Source organism: Periplaneta americana, chromosome 2, assembly GCF_040183065.1.
Source record: "Periplaneta americana isolate PAMFEO1 chromosome 2, P.americana_PAMFEO1_priV1, whole genome shotgun sequence".
NCBI lineage: Eukaryota > Metazoa > Arthropoda > Insecta > Blattodea > Blattidae > Periplaneta > Periplaneta americana.
The window spans coordinates 98,349,904-98,367,964 of record NC_091118.1 but is presented as its reverse complement, the minus strand read 5'-3'; the positions used below and the strand labels follow the sequence as shown (position 1 = coordinate 98,367,964).

Here is an 18,061-nt window from a genome sequence, read left to right as displayed (position 1 = left end):
GGGTGAAAGGCCACTGTGACTCACGTCGCGGCCCACGGTGACTACTGCCCTGCGCCGATCAGACTGGGCAGGTGACAACATGGACCGTCTTGTAGACCAATATCCATTATACTCTTTAATGCCTTGTAGAGACTTACTTAGATTTAATTTGTATCGGTGCGAACTGCGTCTTGCAACCTTGTGTTTGGGATTTAATTTCTTTGGACTTCCAGACTACTTATAGCGTCCTCATCAGGATTGTGTCGCTCGAGATGTGAAGGATCGCATACTCTTCATCACCCCTAAATTATGCTTGACTTACCCAACCTGTCCGCTTCGGCTGGACGCCATCGTACTAAAGTGCACAGAAACAAGGGTGAGTACTAGAGATAAACAAAACTAACTACCGCTCTCGCTCGCTGTGTTCGTTGCATTTGTCTTTCGATTCTCGACTCGTCACTCCCACGCGCCTCGAGTCTCGCTCCACACTCCCGAAACAGCACCCGGTCGGCGTGGAAAGACTTCGCAACCCCGAACAACATATATCATTGAAAACAACATTATAAATGTTTAAATGAGACAAAAAGACAAAACAGAACAGTATCTTAGTTATCAAAATATTCCGGTTCTACCATAGAATATTACCTACGGTTTTATATATATATATATATATATATATATATATATATATATATATATATAAAACAATTCTCAAATAAATTTGCTTTTTCTAAGAAATTAAAAACATAAAGTTAATACCTTTTTACTTGAGACTGCACACTTGATCCCAAACATATGAAAAGAAAATTGCCAGCCTTTCAACAAGGGCCCAGTAATTAAACAAAGACTGGCAGAGATGATGCTTCAAACAGGCCACTTGACTGTTCATACACACATAACAGTTGCCAAAGCAGATAAAAGTTCAGTCAGGTACAAACAACTGTGGCGATTCAAGGTTGACGTTCGGGACTTCGGAAGTGATCAATCTCGGCGTCTCGAAAAACTCACAAGTCCCTACGTCAACGACGCGACGTACACAACACTGTCGTGCGCGTCCTCGGCCCTGCAGGCGCCGTCAGTCCTGCCCTCTCGATCGTTGTTCGTCTCTAGGTAGTACAACCGGTGCGTCGCTCAACTATCGCATCCTGGAGAATGCCAACTCCCCATCAATGTTGGAACTTATTGCATCTCAACATTTCCACAAAAAGTGCGAATGCATGACTTCCGCAACGTGCTACACACTTGTCGCTCTCGCATGGATGATGTCATATGTTATTAAAAGCTGTTTCCTTTGCGGTTCCACCCAACACCTGGCAAGAAAACTAGTAAGGAACAACAAAGCGATGCAACAAAACAAATAACGCAGAATAAATTACACTGTCGTATTTTACATACAGTACTACGAACTAGAAGATATTAAGCATCCATCAGTATGCTAATTAATGTGATCACGATTATTACGATTTTTCTTCCTGTTGGGTCCCGGATCGCAGCCCGAGGCTTACTGTACTTTATCACTTATTTTATGTGGGAACGGTTGCTGAAGTCAGAATGGTCTCTTTCTTGTAGATATCGTGATGTGGATTCAGCAAGGTCCAGTGAAGTCCCTCTAAGACTTCCTTTCAAAACCCGAAAGTATACTACGTCTCGGGCGGCCGGGTAGCTCAGTTGGTAAAACAGCTGGCTACGGACTGGAAGGTCGGGGTTCGATCCCAGGTGGTGACAGGATTTTTTCTCGTTGCCAAACTTTCAGAACGACCCCGAGGTTCACTCAGCCTCCTATAAAATTGAGTACCGGGTCTTTCCCGGGGGTAAAAGGCGGTCAGAGCGTGGTGCCGACCACACCACCTCATTCTAGTGCAGAGGTCATGGAAAGCATGGGGCTCTACCTCCATGCCCCCCAAGTGTCTTCATTTCATGTTACGGGGATACCTTTTTTATACTACGTCTCAGGTTGATTTCATCTTTACGCCAGTTGCACCATTTTGGTAGATAAATGGAGAGTGACGTTGGAATGATCGAGGGAAACGGGAGAGCCCCAAGAAAAACTCTCAGGGATCTTGGCTTTGTTCACCACAAATACGAGTCTGCCATCGCCGGGATTTGAAACAGGGTCCGCAGTATTCGTAAGCCAGTGCTCTGCTAACTGAGCTATCAAGACGGAGTTAAGGAACAGGGAAGATAGGAGAGCGTGATAGAAACGGACAGTCTAGGACCGTGGAAGGAAAGAGACGACGGAAGAAAGAGAGAAAAGGAGAGGCGGAAGGAGAACAAAAAGAAGAGGAAAGGAAAAGAAGGGAAAAAATTGAAAGGTAAGAACAAAGAGAAAGAGACAGGAAAACAAGATACATGGGTGAGGAAGAATGCGAGGAGAAAAAGAAAGTGAGAAAAGCAATTAAGAAACGGAAAAGAGGGGGAAAAAGAGAGCGACAGCAGGGAGAAGAAAATGCTGACATAAGGAGACCACCAATGCGGTCTAGTGTAACGAGCGATACTCGTGCACCACTTGGATTCGGGTTCGAATACCGGGTAGATTCTTTCAGAGATTTTCTCCAACTGCCAGTTCATGAATTGTGAATCCTCGGACTAATCTCAACAAAATATCATCTCACCATTGACGCTAGATGACTGCTGGATACGTACAGCGTCGTTAAATAACCGATAAGAGACAGCGGAAAGAAGGGAGAATGAAAAGAAGAAAGTATAATAAAGAGAGAAAATAAAGGGGGAAATGAGTAAAGGGGAGAGAAGGAGAAGTACAAAGAAAACAAGTCGGAGAGAAAAGGAAGGAGCAAAGAATATGAAGAAAAAGAAGAACAGAGAATGACAAAGAAAGAGACATGACGTGGATGAGAGGGAGAAGAAAAAGAGAACAGATAGATGAGAGAAAAAAAGAGAAAACGCATGAGGGAAGAAAGATGAGAAAGAAGGAGAAAAAGTGAAGAGGAATAAAGCGTGAAGGAGAAAAAATAAAGAATAAAAATAAAAAATGAAAAAAGGTGAGGAGGCATATGAAGAGGAAGGGAAATAAAATGATGATGAGGGCGATCAGGTGACTCAGGATGTAACAATGCGAAAATTAGGAGTTTAAATTTTAAGCAGTAGGAAAATACAATACGTACAGACCGATTATTTAGTCCTGATAGCTCGGCGACGCGAAAGAGGGGAAGTAATAGGAGTAGTGGGGAGAGCTATGGAATGGAGATAAAGGCGAGCGTCAGTAAATAAATGCTGTACAGCTTAACTGTACTGGGAACACACCGCTCTACCGAACGCGTGACATCCGATCGCACTGAATGCAAGCAAATGACTAACCCGAACACCCCTTGGCGTAACTTAATGGAGTCGCCTGATCCAGGCGCACATTGTCGGCATTGTCAGGACTAAATAATCGTACTTGTACAGCGTTCTCTCCATAACGTTGCAGGGATGCACTGATGTCGGTATCTAGACTGAAATGAGAGTAACGATAGCAGAGTGGCTGCCATGGTTGTCACTAGACACAAGTTCAAATCTAGTAAAGATAGATGAATAAAATTATAAACAGCAATTTATAAAACGTTAGAATAACCGTGTTTAGGAAAGTGAAGCAGAGTGTTACATGTCTATGAGAAACCCTTCGAAATAAAAAAGTTTACGAAGTACACGTTAACATTTTAGCATTATGACTTTTAACGAACGTTTTGTATGTGTTACCACCCTGAAATAAAGCTTGCACGATAAGCACAAAATCATGCAAGACATATCGTTTCTTTGCCTCTTGAATTGTCAGTGACATCAACCAATGATCGACATTTGGGAGAAAGTGTTGAATGACTGACTGCGAAACGCTACTCCATAAAACCTTTTACAACCAGAAACTTTCTTGCAGCAAAACGAAGTCCTCACAAGGGTTTACGTACAAATTCTCAATGAAATTAAATGACGTCTATCAGGCCATGCAGAAAAAGGAGGAACGGAATGAATGACAAAAATGAAGCTGTGAGTGAGTCGGCACAATTTTAATCGAACAATAAGAGGAAAGCACTGCAACGGAATCCGTGCAAACGAGGGCGAGGGCCTGCCTGTACGTGCTTAAATTTGTTCCTCTCCTTTCGCAAGAATGAACGTACCTTTGCACTGAAAGTACACGAGTATACGAAGATACAACGTTAATATCGTATATGCGTTCCAAAGCCTACAGATATGAGCGAAAAAAAAAGATGCTATGCTGCAAGCTTTTAAACACTGAACTATTATGTTCTTCTAAAAGTAATTAAACACATTCTGATCTCTATTTAATTTTAATTTCTCTGTTGCTAATAACAAAAACGAAACATTAACTACAAAAATCTGAATCACAGAAACATCACACTTATAGCCTATTTACAGTAGCTTCGTTTCTATTACACACCGAAGCGAATTCCGACTCTGTGCGGCCTTCAACAGGACTCTGTACTCTGGTTTTCGTTCCGCTTCCGACATATGTGGTATTTTCTGAATCCTTGCACCCTCGGCCACCCCTCTCATTGCATTTCGCTTGTCGCGATTATATTTTGCTCCGAATTTCTTTGGAAAGTTTGAAATCCACCCTTATTGCATTTCGCCTGTCGCGATTGTATTTTGCTCTGAATTTCTTGAGCAAGTTTGAAATGTTCGCTACTACTCTCACACACTAGACTTCGTAAGTTTCGTAATTTAACTCGCATATAAACGGAATTCTTATCCACTGATACAGCTGTCTTTAAGCTACAGAACGAGTTACTGCTCGTTTCCGTTTCTCAAGTCAATCGACCATGACTCATACCGCGACACCGAGTCGAAATCACTAAAGACATCCATTTTCCCAGCGTCCTCCTCGCCACTCAAGTATCTGGTCCAAGCGGTTTATATACTATTAAGAAGAGACATACAACTGTAAATACATAAGTAACATAGCTCTTATAACTTCTGTGCTGTAAACGTTTCAAATTTTGCACTTTATAGAACATCCAAAACTCCATAAAATACTCCTTCACCCACACTCGCAGAAGGACGTAGTTTCACGTCAAACATTTTTCGTGTCCTCTATTGGACAATCATGAAAGTACTTGTAAGAAGAAATTCGTAAACTCAGATGGTGCGAGCCTACTGTAACGACAGTAGCCAAGAGGAGTCAATTTTATTTTTCACAAAAAGCAATAATCCTGCAAACATATACGTAAATACAAAAACGGGAAAGTTAAAGAGAAAACAAAGAAAAGAAGAAAATAAGCGTAAGGGAGGGAAGGGAAAATGACAAAAATAAAAGATGATCGGAGAAAAGGTAAGATATAAGATAAAGAGACGAAAAGAAGAGAAAGTAGCAGAGGAAGAAAGGAGGAAGGTGGGACAAAGAAAGTCACAGAAAGAAAAATCCAAGTGAAACACAATTAGTGGAAGAAAAAACTGAATATATCAAAGATTATACATAATTTCTCCTTATATGTTTTGCGCGTTTTGTAACAATCCAATGCATTTTAGTACAAATTGTAGGGTAGTGGTTCCCAAGTAAGAAACTCAAAACATGTCGTTGTTTTATCTTCTTACACCTATTACCCGTACCTAACCGCAATACGGTTCTCGTAAACAGTCAGAACACACTAGATTTTCTCATCAAACTAGACAGCGTTATTGAATACTTTTAACGGAACACCACACTGGTCACGACAGTCAGAGCAAAGAAGACTGAAAACAAATTGTTTTTGACAGGCAATTTCAATTCATAAAAGGGAAGCGATATCAACAGACCTTGTTCATGCACCGAGACAAGCCTGAAAAGGAAAGGAGTCGCAGAGAATTCATTACCTGCTTTTTGCTCGACAATAATAAACACAGCCATGTACTACACACTCTCACATCCTGACCACTAAAAACTTGCACTTAATCGGTGCGTGAGGCTGTTCAGAATTGTGATCGCTGGATGTGCTGCAAAGACGAGGCTGTAACTCTGCAGAGGATTCTGAACAATCGAGCTTATCAAAAGAATGATGTGAAAAATACAAAAGCAAAATTTGATATTTCCGTCTTTGACTTATATATTAAAATGTCAACAAAGTTATTTTTGCTAATACATCTTATTGTGAACGTTTTCGCCCCTTGTTATGGGCATCATCGGACAACTGAGTAGATATCTATATATATGGTGAATAAATCAATATTACATATTGCAAGGGCTTAACCAAATTTTACACCTTTGAAGACTCAACATTGGGACTCTTAATTCTACGATCTAATAGTAAAATGTACCAGTACCTCAACGCTTTTTAACATTTGAAAATTTTAACATACACCACTACACTGACTTACCTACTTGTGGTGCTATTATATATGATCAGTATTGTATTGTATTGTATTGTATTTATTAACATTCCATGGTATTCATACATGTTTACAGCTAGAATATGGAACAAGTCAAAAAACTTAATACTATTATAAAATCTTAATTTATAGTCACAGTCTAGATGAAATATATACAGACGAGATTTACAATATTGTCTACTAGTACAACACATAGTTTTAGTATCAATTTCATGAAGTGTTATTGAATGTCATGTATTCACCTACAGAATAGAAGGCGTGAGAAATTAGGTACTTCTTTAATTTGGCCCTAAATAATTTCATGTTTTGAGTTTCATTTTTTATATCGATAGGGAGGCTATTAAAAATTTTTACTGCCATATAACGCACTCCTTTTTGATAGCACGATAGACTTGCCGATGGAGTATGAAAGTCATTTTTTGACGTGTATTTATGCTATGAACTGTTGAATTAGTTACAAAGTTTTCACGATTACATACGAGGAAGATTATTAATGAAAAGATATACTGACAAGCCATGGGCATTATTTGTAGTTTTTTTTAAAATAGTCCTACAAGATTCCCTAGATTTGGCACCTACTATTATTCTAATTACTCTTTTTTGTAATAGAAATATATTATTACTATCTGTGGAATTTCCCCAGAATATTATTCCAAAACTCATTACTGAGTGGAAGTATGCAAAGTATATTGTTTTTAAGGTATTGATATTTACTATCTTTTGCATAGATCTAATAGCAAAACAAGCTGAATTTAGTTTGGGGGTAATTTCTTTAACATGATTTTTCCAATTTAACACATTATCGACTTTTAAGCCAAGAAATTTGGTTGTTGTTGTTTCTAATAGGGATCTATTATTAATTATTGCGCTAGAAATTTGCGACATTGAATTTGGACAGGATTTAAATTGAATTATGTTAGTTTTGTTACAATTTAATACTAATTTACTGACTGAGAACCAGTCACATATTTTGAAGAGAATTTCCTCTGTTGAAGATTGGAATGTGTTGGAGTTATTGGCTGTAATTACTATACTTGTGTCATCTGCAAATAATATGGGATGACCTACATCTTTTATTAGGGGGGCAAGATCATTTACAAACACTAGAGAAAGTAGGGGACCTAATATTGATCCTTGAGAAATTCCATTACTAATAGTTCCCCATGTCGATGCAGATTTCATAGTTGTATTGATTTCAACTTTCTGTTTCCTATCTATGAGATATGAGTGAAACCATTGGTGTGCAACACCTTTAATTCCATAATAATCTAATTTATCTAGCAGCATCAGTAATATATGATCACAAGTTTTTACATATCATTAATTGGTCATAATTTGACAACATACTACGATTGTCTACGACAGTATATGAGTTATAATACCATATTACAATGCACCACAACATAATCCTATGTCATCTATTTTATTATATATATTCATAATTCAAGAATGTTCATACTATTCACTTTAATTCTATGATTGAAATAATGGTACATATTTATATTTAAATGTTGTTTGATAATTTCTCAATTACCACATTAACATTCTATCCACGGTCTTAGCGCCATCATTATTAATATACGATCTTATGTATAGTATTCACTTGTTCTTTATCTGCTCAAACAACACTAATCTACAACATTACATATTGTCTAATTTATGACATGCATTTATTTAAGAAACTTCATTTTTGATTCCTCATTTTTTCAAACATTGTTATGCATATATTATAGGTTTCAGTTGCATAGGTATCACTATTTGAGAAATCGTACTGCACTCATAATGTCAATTTAATTATTTGATACTGTTTTATAATTCGTTACATGTTATTCTTTGTTACTTTATACTGTGTTCTTCCATCCACGTTCAGTACACCATGCTAGGAGTTTAGTTATATTCTCCGTCACTGGTTTTTCTAAACATGTAATTACAGAATTCTTTTGCAGACATTTCTTGTAGATTTTGTAAAAATATGCATATTTAATTCCCCCCCCCCCAACATTCCCAAACAAGTGACGACCTGCAGGTTGTTCCACATTCATCACTGCGCAAAATACACATTTAATAATCTACCCATAAGCATGAAGTGAAGCATGTTTTTCGTAAAATTTATTATCTGCCATAGACAATTTTAGTAAGATATTATTAAATATGCATATTTTAAAACAATTTTATATGTAATTTTGTTAATTAATTACCTTTACTTTTCAATTCGAAAGCTTTTTTAAAAAGTTTTTTAAAGGTTTTTAAATTTTAAAGTTTGTAAAATTTGGTTAAACCCTTGCAATATGTGATATTGATTTATTCACCATATATATATATATATATATATATATATATATACAGTGAAACCTCTGCTTACGGACACTCCCAAGATACGGACACTCCTCAAATACGGACAGATTTTTATGTCCCAACTGAAATAATATAGAAATAATGATAAATTTAACTCTCGCTTACGGACACTCTCAGACACGGACACGGACAGCTATTTCACAGTTCTAAAGCTTGCTTTACCTCCTGACTGCGAACAGAACGTGGCTTTCAAGACCTAATGCATTACAAAAATGTAAAATTTAGTTTTGAGAGCTGTACAGAAATTCGTAGGCTACCACTAGCCCAACTGGCTACCACTTGTTAGCTGCAAGCGGATGGATAAACAAAGTCATAAAATTTAACTTCTCTGATGGGGCCAATGTTTCCGCGATCGTGAAATTGTATTCAACACATGATAGGATTATTAGGATTAAGCCTATTCTCTTCACTTCAATCAGTTCTGTTTCGAGAGACATGGCACCTGAACATAAAGGTTAAGTTGAAAACTGTAAATTACAGTACTGCATAACTGTAGACCTAGAATAAAATTGCATGGCACAGTAAGTTACTGTATTTTTTCGGTCTTATTTACTGTAGTTCAAAGTTGCAAAGAATTTACTCTAGTAGGCCTACAGTATACTGTATTTAGAATTAAACTACAGTAATACATTTCATTTAAAGCGTGAAGGGATATATAATGCATATTATAAATTTACTGTTATACTGGGGAGCCTCCCTCCCAATAAAGGACACCTCCCAGATGCGGACAGATTGTTACGTCCCTTCGATGTCCGTAAATGAGAGGTTTCACTGTGTGTGTATATATATATATATATATATATATATATATATATATATATATACACATAGTTGTCTGATGATGCCCATAACAAGGGGCGAAAACGTTCACGTGTAATAAGATGTATTAGCAAAAATAACTTTGTTAAGACTTTAATAAATAAGTCAAAGACGGAAATATCAAACTTTACTTTTGCATTTTTCATTATTACATGACTTATTGGAATACATACAAAAATGAATTCAAAATTCAAATTTATCAAAAGAAGTTTCGTAACTTATGCCCTGAAAATTTAAAACCAAGTGAAGAATTGTGAAAATTAAAATTTATGTGGACGCAAATCGATATCATAGGGCCTTTGTTTTTCAAGCAGTCAGTGGGGCGACTAAAATCACAGGGTAAATGTCATAAACTGTTATGTCGTGAACAAATAGAGATATGGATCTCTAAGAAACCTGTGCAAACACAGACACGGGTTATGATGAAACAATGGATTTGATAGAGCTCATACATTTTTTTTCGCATCTTTCTAAGTGCAAAGGGCTATGAAGAGAGGGAGAAATGTTACTAAAAATTAGTTCGATTGAGTCGTCGGTATTGATTTTTTCCAAATTTCACGAAAATTGTCACAGATAACCATTTCCAGTAATGGCATCCACACTCAAAACTGTAACGACTTCATCCGCCTCCATGTCCTTTCTCATTTTCAAATCACTGCCACTCGCTTCACAAATTTTATTCTGCCTTTAAATCTGGATATGTAGTAATGTAGACTGAGTCAAGGCTTCCAAACAATACGGTTTTGTTTCCGCAGCCAGAATAAACTGCCAGACAAATCAATGTATCGATCCCAACTTATTGATTTGTGTACTCAGAGAAATGCTTCTACTAAAATGACCCTTAAATTTATACTTCACTTTAAATGTGACACGAAAAAATACACACCTATTGTTGGACCACATTACATTAAATCTGACGTAATTTCATCTGAAATTTATTGCATGTCTTTTAGATGTTTCTTAACGATTTTCGTAACATTTTCTAACAAGAAAACCTTTTAAAATCATCAGCTAGTTAACCTCTCTTGAAATTTAGTCCAGTAGAGCTACTATAAAAGTGTAAAGGAAAGCTTAAATACAAAAAGAGCTGTCAATACGAATTACAGGACATGAAAACAACTTCCAACAACAGTGCAAAATCTGCATACGACGAGCCTTCCTGTTAGTTTGTTGAGCACACGTCCTTGACAGATCTATTTCTTCATTTTTCATCAGTCAAATATAAAAATCCTGTCTCTCACCTGCTTCATAATTACTGAATTACTATTACAAGATAGTAGGCCTAGACACAGATCTAATTAATTGTGACCTCTTTTCCCTTTGATGCGAAACAGGTGCCCGAAGGCTACCACTGCAGCCACTAGTGTGCTTTTTGTACCCTCATACTTCACGAGTCCTGAGACATGTTTCATTTTTGAAGTTCAATGTAATTCTAGACTTCAAAAGAAGTCACTGACATGAGGAAAAACGCTGAAAAAATTCTGCAGGTTACAGTTAGGGCATAAATGCGGGTATATTATACTATACTTTGGGTCTCTACACATACATCCTATATCATATAGTATACTATACTCTCAGGATTCAGGAGGTTATACTACAGTCCATCCGCTCAGAAAACTATTCTGGCAGTTCTCGTGTAGGAGGGAGAGATGAAACGAGAGCGATGGGGGACCTTGAACTGGCCTATCCCGTTACGGGATGTGCGTAAAGTTTGTCTTAAAGGCATGTATATGTAGTTAATAAGGATCAGATCAGCGTAAATATTTATTACAAACCTGTTAGCTTTAGTGTGACTTTTCTACATAGTGTCAGAGTGTACAGTTAAGGGAATGGCTTCGTCCAGTTCAAAAAAAACTTTCGGTAGTCCCGCCGCTCCGTAGCTTTGGCCGGTACAAATTGACAACGCCGCTCGCAACTGCCAGAATCATTCTTTAAGCGGATGGGGTATAGGAATGTTTTTGAACTCCGAATGGTTGCGTTTCTGTAAATATCGTCATTTATCCGTGTGGCGATCTGTCAAGCCTTAAGGTTTCGGTGGAGTCCCACTAGAATGCACTTCCTTGCCCCGAAAACGTAGCATGTTCCTTTGACTAATGTCCTCTGTAGGCAGTCACAATGCTACGTCACGCGAATCGTTTTGGATGAATACTATTCCAATGAGGAGCAATGAAAAGGAGAGTGATGGTGGAATTATGGAAGAAACCAGCTGAAACCTTGACTTTGTCCACAACAAATACGACTACACCATTACCAGGATTCGAATCTAGGTTCACAATCATCATAAGCCAGTGCTCTGTCAACTGAGCTACAAAGACACACAGTGCTTACTAACCTGTCTACTGAGTGGAAGTGTGACGCATCTGGTATGCCTTCGATAAAGACGACTCCGTCATCGCCGGGACTCGAACATGAGCCCACATTCGTCATAAGCCAGTGATTTGCCAATTGAACTATGAAAGCGCACAATTTTATTGTGGCAACTTATTAGCCTGTTTTTACTGCAGTGAAAGTGTGACGTACCTGGCTTGACTTCGATATAGACGGGTAGGAAGGTCACTAAGTACAAGTAAAAGGAAACATTTTACGTCAAATCTGGAACCATTTTTTAAGTCTCGTAAGTCAGCTTTCATATGAAAAATAATATATTATTTTGTTTTATTGTGGAATTACTTGTCAATAAGTTTATTACGCACAATATACTTAACTTTATTTCAATCGGTAATTGTGTATGGAATTTTAATCCACTTTATTTATTACAGAAGAAAATAATTAAAATATGTCTTGATAAACCTATTGATTTTCCATTTTAAAAATTGTTTTTAGACTTTAATGTTCTTAAAATAAGACACATTTATTATATTGTATTAAAAATTCATACATAAAAATCGAAATAATTTTGAATTGTATTCTCATAGTTATGAAAAAAATGTATGAATTCTTCAAGATTGTTTGAACCAAAATGCAACACTGCTACAGTGTATAATCATAGTAGTAATTTAGGCCTAAGAATATATAACAAATTTATATTTAAATATCCTAATCTTGTCAATTCTAATAGTTCCAGTATTAAATTTGAAAAGTTATGTATTGATTTTATAAATAATGAAAAACTGTAAATTTAAATTTATATATTCTTATTGCGTAGTAGACATAAGACAAATTGTATTATATACTTATTAATTTCAATTCAGGAATCCGCTCCTGAGCAGGAATTCTACTCTTTCAGGGGTGAGCTAAAGTTTTTCTGTTTATATTATATTCTATGTTACAATTATTAGCAAAATAAATAAGTAAATAAATAATTAAATACAGTTCGCTATCTATGAGCAGAATGCAGAGCCCACAAAGAAGATAAACATACTACTTAGCAGTTACGTATTTAGATGACATGAGCTCTAAATGAATTCGTGTACAGGTGAAAACAGTATATTAATCAGCATACCAGTTCGATATAAATAATAATAATAGCAATAACAATTATGATCAGCAACAACACAGTCCCAATCGTTTGACTTATACAGTTCCTATTACAATCGGTCATTTCGTCTTGGTAATTGTCTTCCAATGTTCCACAGTTCCTTAGGTTTACAATGGAACATACGTCCAGGAATTCAATCTTCTTATATTTGCGTTAGGATAAGATCTGAACGCAACTTTTCTTACTTCAATCTGCCTCTTGAAGTGTTTTTCTAATATCTCTTACGCTGATGTTCATAAAGAGATACTATTTCCACTGAAGTTAAAATTTCATTTCCGCTGTTAGAAACTTTTTTATTGCTTTGTTATAGGCAGAGCTATTTTCGGCAGAAACACACCGAAATGGCGCTCCGGCAGCTCTTTTCCAAAACTGATCCAGCTGAAAGATGTCTCGTAATCATCATATACTCGTAGCTTATATAAATGTCTTACTTAAGAGTATTAAAAACGTTACAATTATTTAGATTTTATTTAAATTCAGCTGTGAATTTCCTTGTACGATTTATGAGTGCTTACATGTATATTTCGGAATTCATAAAAACTCTTATAATTTGACGCAAACTAAAGTTGAAATGTATCGACATATTTCTATGTACCGCTATAATAAAGAACTTGATTAAAATCTCTTCAGCTTTCCGCGGCTGTCCTTTGCAAAGGGGGGATACGACAATTGTACTCGTAATAAATTAAAACTCTTTCTTCAACTTTCATTTATGAACGCGCCAAAAAAAAGTGCCGCGAAAGGCGCGATCCGGAAATTATTTTCTTAGAGTGGTATTCCTGATTACAAGCCAAGCCTCCGCGCAGAAAGTTGTCTGATACATTTTGATGTCTATAATTTTAATAGAAGTCACAGTTACAGTGGAATACCTCAATTTTATGTAATAGGTTGAACTACACAAAAAATGACGACACAACGAAACTGTTCAAAACATTTAAGATATATATAGACACCTACACTCCTACACTCTACTTATGTTTTACGTCAAAAAGCCGTTTACCATCACCGCCGTTCTTTCAATTTCTGTTTCACTTTCTAAAGTCCTATTGGTAAGATACGTCGGTATGAATTGATTGCAGATGGAAAGAGGAAGAAATCACGTGCACTAGGTCACTTAGACGGACTCCATTATTGTTACTTGAATTGTACCTGATGATGCCATTTTGGACATAAGCTTATATTGAAAATATAGAATAGATTACTGAATAAGATCAATCACTCCAATTATGAAAATGAGGACGTTACTGATACCTAATTGGTGAATAGAAATATGCATCTTTCCTTTTTTTCCTGGAAATGAACTTGTGTCGACTATGTTTGCGCTTGCATCCCAAACGGCTTCAGTTTCTCCATTCGATTCCGACATGTTTTGTGACATTCTAGACGACTCCCGCTCTTACCAACAAATTATTCCTTTCCATTTCTTGCAAGCTTAGGACTTACCTACCAGAAGTCGGTATTACCGTCAAATTTTACTTTTGTAAAAAGTCATAATTTATTCACATTTTAAAATTTCATAGTGATGTTTACACCACAGATTTAACAACCTCTATATCTAGATTCGGACCCAAGCATTTTCGTCTGAAATTCCATAAGTATTCTGCGGAAATTATAATAAAAATGATGATGATGATGATGATGATGATGACGACGATGACGATAATGACGACGAAGCAAATACAGTATTACCGGTACTACCGAAATCCCAGAGCCAGAGATTTTTGTTTATAAACATACCACTGGCGGGAGCCAAGTAGGTTATACAGCGATGTCTGTAATAGTCTCGAACTATGTCATTTGGACTATCATTATTATTTCGGATTAGGTAATGTGGTCTGTTTCTATAAATCTCTAAATAAACGCTCTTGATATTTCCATCTCAGGTCGTCCCTGTTATCGGTGTCCCCTTCGAAAATAGAGAAATGCTAATTGTTGGAGTCTGTGACATGCGTTCCAAATGAATTTTCCAAATTTGTAAGTATTCTTAATTTTCGTCGACTATACCAAGGTTCCTGCCGCTTCCCTCGAAAGCAGGTACTACTCTTCTAATCGTTAATTCTAATATGTAAATTGCATTTGTAAAATTTATATTGCCCAATACATAATTTTTATTTATCAGAGAGTAATATACTGTAGTCCTCCGTATAGGACGCCAAGGGACGTACGGAAACACTGCCACTCACAGTGCATCTATCGAATGCGTCGAAGTTCGAGAGCGTTTGTTGGGCGTTGCATGTGTGCAGATGACATCAGTATGTTGAGAGCTACTAAAGTGATTGCTCATCCGTGACTTAAATAGTGTAATCTATTGTGATTTTTTTCTAATTGAGAACACTGAATGAATTACTCATGCGCAGTTGGCCTGGGTAGCGTAGTCAGTATAGCGCTGGCCTTCTGTGCTCGAGGTTGCTGGTTCGATCCCGGCCCAGGTCGGTGGCATTTGAGTGTACTTAAATGCGACAGGCTCATGTCAGTAGATTTACTGGCATGTAAAAGAACTCCTGCGGTACAAAATTCCGGCACAACGGCGACGCTGATATAACCTCAGTAGTTGCGAGCGTAGTTAAATCAATCATAATTAAAAATAAAATTACTCATGCGTGCACAGTGTAGTGCAAGTTGTCTATTTTTTTATAATTGTTTGAGAATGGTGTATAATATATACTAAAATTACAGACAGAGTTTTTTTTTTTTAGTTTCAAACTATACAAAACGTGGAAGAAAATACCGGACTAACCATTTCGATCATTTCGCAAGAAGAGATCAATCGAGTACTTCGAATAATCTTCGGAGAACACTTCTTGTAACATAGGATAAGATGCACTTGTAATCATTTTCCCCGCTAACAGGTTTTAGAAATTAAAGTTACTAACTACAGCAGAAACGAAGATCGATTTCAAGGTAACTGTAAGAGGCGGTTATAGGCTAAAAAAAAATGCCGCTGAGCTTACGCTGTGCGAGAAGCTTCATAGTTATATGGAGAGCACCCTATTCTTAATAGTCTACAACATACAACTGTATTTTCGTTCTACTTCTTCTTCTACGCCAAGGATAGGCTATAAGCCTGCACCTTTTCAAAGAGTAGGCCTATCTTTTCCAATGTAGCCTAGGTCGGTCAACCACAAGTCATCCTCCTGGTTAGTACTGTAGGGCTTTTGTGTAAGTGTAGATAAATCCATTCGTTTTATATGTTGAAAACGTTCTTGTTTAGATTCATCTATTTTGTGTCGCAGATTATATATATATATATATATATATATATATATATATATATATATATATATTAAATTTATGTCTAATAGCATCGTTTGGAATTGGTATTCCCAAGAATCTAGTTCGATTAATTAAAATGTGTCTCAGTGAAACTTACAGCAGAGTCCATATAGGCCAGTTTTTATCTGATGTTTTTCCAATTCACTGCGGGCTAAAGCAAGGAGATGCACTGTCACCTTTACTTTTTAACTTTGCTCTAGAATATGCCATTAGGAAAGTTCAGGATAACAGACAGAGTTTGGAATTGAACGGGTTACATCAGCTTCTTGTCTAAGCGAATGACGTGAATATGTTAGGAGAAAATCCACAAACGATTAGGAAAACACTTAAATCAAGTAAATCGATAGGTTTGAAAGTAAATTCTGAAAAGAAAAAGTCTATAATTATGTCTCGTGACCAGAATATTGTACGAAATGGAAACATAAAAATTGGAGATTTATCTTTCGAAGAGGTGGAAAAATTCAAATATCTTGGAGCAACAGTAACAAAATATAAATGACAGTCGGGAGGAAATTAATCGCAGAATAAATATGGGAAATGCCTGTTATTATTCGGTTGAGAAGCTTTTGTCATCTAGTCTGCTGTCAAAAAATCTGAAAGTTAGAATTTATAAAACAGTTATATTACCGGTCGCTCTGTATGGTTGTGAAACTTGGACTCTCACTTTGAGAGAAGAACAGAGATTAAGGGTGTTTGAGGATAAAGTTCATAGGAAAAGGGAAGAGGGATGAAGTTATAGGAGAATGGAGAAAGTTACACAACGCAGAACTGCACGCATTGTATTCTTCACCTGACATAATTAGAAACATTAAATCCAGATGTTTGAGATGGGCAGGCATGTAGCACGTATGGGCGAACCCAGAAATGCATAGTGTGTGTTATTTGGGAGACCGGAAAGAAAAAGACATTTGGGAAGGCCGAGACGTAGATGGGAGGATAATATTAAAATGGATTCGAGGGAGGTGGGATATGATGATAGAGACTGGATTAATCTTGTACAGGTTAGGGACCGATGGCGGGCTTATGTTAGGGCGGCAATGAACATGCGGGTTCCTTAAAAGCCATTCGTAAGTAAGTATCATCGTTTGGAATATCATTTTTAACTCAACGTATAGGCCCCAATTTGTCTTAAAAATCTAATTTCTGCAGATTCAATTATTCTTTTCCTCGATCTATTCAGAGCCTAATTCTCTCTGCTGTAAGTTAGAAGTGGCACTGTCATAACCTTATAAAATTTGAGCATGGTATCTTTCCTACATTTATTTTTACGGTCCTGTAAATAGTTCCACACATGTGTTGGAATTTTAATAGTTTTTGCTCCAGATCTTTATCTTCACCATAAGATATGTGATATCCAAGATAATTAGAGCTTTTTAACGATTTATTAAACGATCATATAATGGAACAAGTTAAAAACTGTAATTTTCCTTCTACATTATTATAATTACTGTGATTTCCAACATATCGACAATTGCAACAAATTGCTACTTCTCACGCAAATCAACCAATGAACGTAGTGTATTCAGCATGAGAAGAGCAACATAATTACTATATTTGGAAAAAAAAAAAATACACAGCAAGATTAAGTACTAAGGCTACAATATTCGTGCACAGTCTCATTTTACTTATAATTTTTGTGTAAGTTCTTAGGAACTCATATCTGCGATCGGCCACTTCTGTTCCGGAGATCACGGATTGTACTTAATTTAGCAATAGGCTAAATTCGTGGATAAGGAACTACGTAATCAGTAATTAAGATTTAATGAGAAATCCCAAGCTCTGTATCACAGATCTTGAGCATAGTTATGCCATACCTCGTGCATTAAAAACACGCCAAAA

At 36.6% G+C, this 18,061-nt stretch overlaps 1 protein-coding gene across 1 annotated transcript in view; it reads right to left on the bottom strand.

The window, feature by feature from the left end:
• ko (Stork-head domain-containing protein knockout) overlaps nucleotides 1-18,061 on the bottom strand; it is a 698,943-nt gene that overhangs the window by 560,772 nt on the left and 120,110 nt on the right. The gene's annotated exons all lie outside the window — the stretch shown is intronic.